We start from the raw sequence: 5292 nt of genomic DNA on the forward strand, positions 1-5292 counted from the left end.
TTTGACAGGGAAGTCAATAATACTCAATGGAGAAATAATAGTCTCTTCAATAAATGGTGCTGGGAAGACTGGATATCTGCATGCAAAAAATAAATCTGGACCCCTAACTTATACCATTCACAAAATATTAACTCAAAATAAAGGCTAAAACATAAGACTTGAAACCATCAAACTCCTAGAAGAAATCATAGGGAAAAAAGTTCCTTCACATCGAACTTGCCAATGAAATTTTAGATCTGACACCAAAAGCAAGAACAACAAAAGCAGAAATAAGCAACTGGGATTACATTAAAAAGCTTCTGCACAGCAAAGGAAACAATCAACAAAAAGAAAAGGCAATTTACAAAATAAAATATCTGCAAACCATATATCTGAGGAGTTATTATCTAAAATATGTAAGAAATTTATAAAACACTATGGCAAAAGGAAACAAAAAAAAACAACCTGATTAAATAATGGGCCAAGAATCTCAACAGATATTTTTTCCAAAGACAACATACAAGATCCAACAGGTACATGAAAAGATGGACAGCATTACTAATCATTAAGGAAATGCATTTCAAAATTGCCATATGGTATTACCTCACACCCGTTAGAATGGCTATTATGAAGATGAAGGAGAATTTTTAGTGAGGATGTGGAGCAAAGGGAATATTTCTGCACTGTTGGTGGAATGTAAATTGGTACAGCCACTATGGAAAACAGTATGGAGTCTCCTCAAAAAGTTAAAAATAGAATTATTTTTAATAATTCTAATAATTTTAATTCCACTTCTGACTATATAACTAAAAGAAGTTAAATTAGAATCTTGAAGAGATATCTGCACTCCCATGTTTACTGCAGTATTATTGACAATAGTCAAGATATAAAAATATCCTAAGGGTTCTCCTACAAATAAATGGATAAAGAAAATGTAAATGTATACAATGGGATAGTATTTAGCCATGAGAAAAAAAGGAAATTCTGCCACTTGTGACAACATGAATGGACCTTGAGGGTATTATACTAAGTGAAATAAGTCAGACAGAAAAAAATACTGTATGATCTTTAGATGTGGAATCTAAGAGAGTTGAATCTATAGAAATGGAGACTAGAAGGTGGTTGCCAGGGCCTGGGATGTGGGGGAAATGAAGAGATGTTGGTTAAAGGGTACAGATATCTTGTTATAAAATGAAAAAGTTCTGGGTCTAATGAAAGGCATGGTAACTATGGTTAACAATACTGCATTATATACTTAGAAGGGGCTAAAGGAGTAGATCTTAAATGTTCCCGCCACAAAAAGAAATAATGTCAAAAGATGGAGGTATTAACTAATCCTGCTGTGGTAATCACTTTGCAATATATGTGTTTCAAGTCAACACATGGTATACCTTAAACTTACACAATGTTATATATCATTTAATCTGGAGGAAAAGTAATATCTTTAAGGTACTCAACAGTTGAAGAAAAGGGAATTACCTTTCACGTATATAAGCTAATATAACACAAAAGACACATTTTATCTAAATTTGGTCAAGTTCATAAAAGAAAGTTTTAGCCAAGAAAAACAGTTTTTTGTTTATTTTTAATGCCAACAGCACCTGGTCTTCCTAGGTGGTCTCCCATCTAAGTACTAACCAAGCCTGACCCTGCTTAGCTTCTGAGATCAGAAGAGATTGACACATTCAGGGTGGCATGGCCATAGATAAGAAAACAGTTTTAAAACATGACTGAAAAATTGAAATAAAATTATCCCCTTATTTCACTGGAAAAAAACAAAAACAAAAACCTATTCTTCATTAATTCTTTTAAAGTTTGTCCAGATTTAAGCAACAATTTTGACATCATTTACAATAAGAAAAGCTATCTCCTTTGATTGTTAAATAATTTAGGCATTGAGCTGAGCTTAATTTTTGGTTTTCCTTATAATTAGGACAGAAATTCATGGTCAGTGGCCTGAAAAGCAAATTATGATTTAAGAACTCTTAAATTACTTTTAACTCTATTAAAACAGAAAAATATATATTCTGAAACAAGAAGTGCTCTGGTGTGACACTAAAGCTTTAGATGTGATGGAGGTTTATCTATTGTACTGTTCTATTAGTTTGTATTCACAGGCAAATTTAGTGGAAGGAAGGTAATTATCCTCTCTGAGTATACTAATTCAGGTATGAGCAGAGCTGCGGGCCCTAAGCAGAACACACCCGTGTTCCTCACCATATCGTTTGGCAGGCCTCTCGATTATCCAACTGTCAGTGTTTCCACATTTCATGATTCAGATTCTCTCTCTCTCCTCCTACCCGCACCCCTTACTCCATCCTCTATGATCTGCTAGAAATAAATTAAATAAATAAATAAATAAATAAATAAGCAAGCAAGCTGTTGTAAGACTATCACATATTCGTTTCATCTAGATAACTCAGGATTACCTGAAGTTTTAGGACTGACTTCGTCCTAAAACCATTTCGTCCGTTTCTAAAAGCCCTGGAATTCGATCCTTCTTTCTTTTCCTCCTTAATTGATAACCATTTTTTTTTCATTTCCAAGAGTTTGTGTTCTGAAGATTAGGTGCAGATGGTAATCTAAAAAATATAATTATTCTAGAAATTTTTCAGTTTGTATTATTTATACTTTTATTCCTTTTACATAATGGAATACATTATGAATACAATTCCAGGTATTATGGTCAGCTGTTCATAAATATATAATGTAATTTAGATTTTAAGAAATATTCTCTATCTTAGTCACTAATCTGCTTGCACCATATAGAAGAGTAAGTTCTAATAGAAAAATGTAGAGAGCAGTGAGCTTCCAGTAATGGCAACTCATCTACTGAAAACATCTATAAAAGCTAAGAAAACATGTGTGTGTGTGTGTGTGACACATATGAAGACACTGTAACACTAACAAGGAAGTGAAAAATTATAGGGCTGAGGTACAAGAGAACAAGTAGAAATGTTGTTTAGCATTATTTGATACTACATTGCCCCTAAGGTATCTGCACTGCAGAAAATCATCTGGGAACCTGAGAAGAGGAGGAATGTTAACTGTCCTGTATGTCTAAAAGGACAAAAATTAGAGTTGAAGGATATTTACAGAGAAATATCATGGAAGAAATCCCAAGCACTCTGGGCAGGGACTCCAAAAGGACATATTATAGGATTAAGGAAGACACACAAAGAGAACTACCCTCGAGGACTGAAACAAAGCTTTGCATTACTTTATTCCCTAAGATTACATTCATGTGATCTAAATGGCTAGTGTCTCTAGCCATCTGCCAGAAGCAAATGTAAATTTATTCTGAATTACGATAACATACTTAGTATACTTAGCCTCCAGGATTTTTCCCTCACATTTTAAAAATGCAGTGCTCATCACTCAAACACAAATTATCAGGCTCATAAGGGAGGAGAAGAGAATGAAGCAGAGGTAATATTTGAAAAGGTAATGGCTAAGAAATTTTCAGAAAGGGAACAATATTAAGCTACAGATTCAAGAAGTTTTGTGAATATGAAGTGTGTTAAATAGAGTTCACTGGCACCTGAAGATAAAGAAGGTAGACTTTTTACATGTTATTTATGGACTCTAAAGCATATCATTATTCACAGACTAAGGAAGACTCAGAATGGGGGCTGGGCAAAATAATAATTGATAAACTTTATTTTATCTAACACAACAATACTACAAATAATATACTATTTTTTCTAATTTGCAAATCAGGAATTAAGATTGAAAAATGTTTGTTCAAGGTCACACAGAGAATAATATTGGAACTGCAATTCATGTTTGTTTGATAGAACCCAATCTCAATCATTTTGTTCTACAATCATGTTTAGATATAAATTCCTTTTTAGTCTAGCAAATTATGATTTTAAAGGTCTAGCACTTCACAAATACTATGATATATTCACATAGGTACTCTAGTTCCTTTCTTATTTATTCACTCACATATTTATTAACATATTTAGTTCAAAGAACTGTAGGCATTTGACTTACATCAGCATTAACAACTGTGAAAGGTATGAAACTTTTCCCTACTTCCAAGCTAACAAGTTAGCCTGTCATGGTTTCAGAGATGCTGGCAACAAAACATAAGCCTCCTGAATCAAAGATAAAGGGAATTATTACTCATAGCATAGCAGAAAGCATGAACTTTGTGTTAGCACCAGCTCTCCTTGCCCCTTAAGCCATACAGAGTGAAAGGGCATGGCTTCAGAAGATTCTGCGTACATAGTGGGTTTGCATCACTCCTGAGGAAAACCAAGCTTAATAAACCCCAGTCTTTTATAGTGAGATGCAAGTAAACATGGCCAACTTTTGCTCCAGAGGGAATTATACTGATTATACTGGCAATCGAAAAGACCTGTCCTCTCTTTTGACGTGAGATAATATCTATGATTTCTTGCAAGGATGCTTACCATACAAAAATCCTTGAAAAAATAATCCAGATCAAAAAGTTGTAGTGCCTCTGTTTATAAGAAGTACAGAAATAAAAATGATCTATGGAGAATGTTCTCGATAATCAAAGAACAGACAAAAATTCTTTCTTGTGATGCTTACATTCTAAGGCATAATAGTAAATATAATAAAAAAAGTTTAGTAGATTAGAGGTGATCAGTGATCTGGGGGAAAGAAAACAGAGTGAATAAAGGAAAGAGATTTGTGAAGCACAACATAAATTTGGGTAGATCAGAGTAGGCCTGATTGAGAAAGTAAGATGAGCAAAGAATTAAAGCCTTGAAGAAAAAATTTTCCTCAATATTGCATTTTCCGCTTTTTTAATTTTTTCACTTTTTAAATTATTCTTGGGGAAAAAGAATACAATTAAAAGAGAACATATTTCAAATTCTGTTCATTGCAGGTTAAGACCTCACAGGAGAATGGAAAGAAGAATGTAGACGAGGAAACCTGTCCTAACATTTTTGTATACAGTATTTATTAGAGATAGGAGTATATATTTCTATTTGGGGTTTGATTAATGACTATATTCAAGTCCAAAATTTTTGCTCTGTTAAAGCAATATTGAATCCCCAAAGTGCACTGGCCTATTTTATAAACCGTTTGGGACCCAATTTCTTGGAAATGAGAAACCAATTTTCTCAAGAGAAGCAAACATAGAAAACCTCATCTCAAATCCCCAGAGGTTCAAGTTGACTTTGCAAGTTAATGCCCATGAGGTGAAAGTGTTTCAAATCTTGGCAATGTACATTTTTCCTGCTTGTGATATCTTTTCTTATCATTATCCATGGTGCTCTCTCAATCTCAATTCACAGTTAATTCATGAAAACTGCTTTGCATCCTCCAGGACAAAAC

At 33.5% G+C, this 5292-nt stretch overlaps 1 pseudogene; it reads right to left on the reverse strand.

The window, feature by feature from the left end:
- Nucleotides 1-1568: 1568 nt before the first annotated feature.
- Nucleotides 1569-1686, reverse strand: LOC120590670 (uncharacterized; annotated as a pseudogene).
- Nucleotides 1687-5292: the final 3606 nt, after the last annotated feature.

This window comes from Pteropus medius, unplaced genomic scaffold (assembly GCF_902729225.1).
Source record: "Pteropus medius unplaced genomic scaffold, Ma_sr-lr_union100, whole genome shotgun sequence".
Taxonomy (NCBI): Eukaryota; Metazoa; Chordata; class Mammalia; order Chiroptera; family Pteropodidae; genus Pteropus; species Pteropus medius.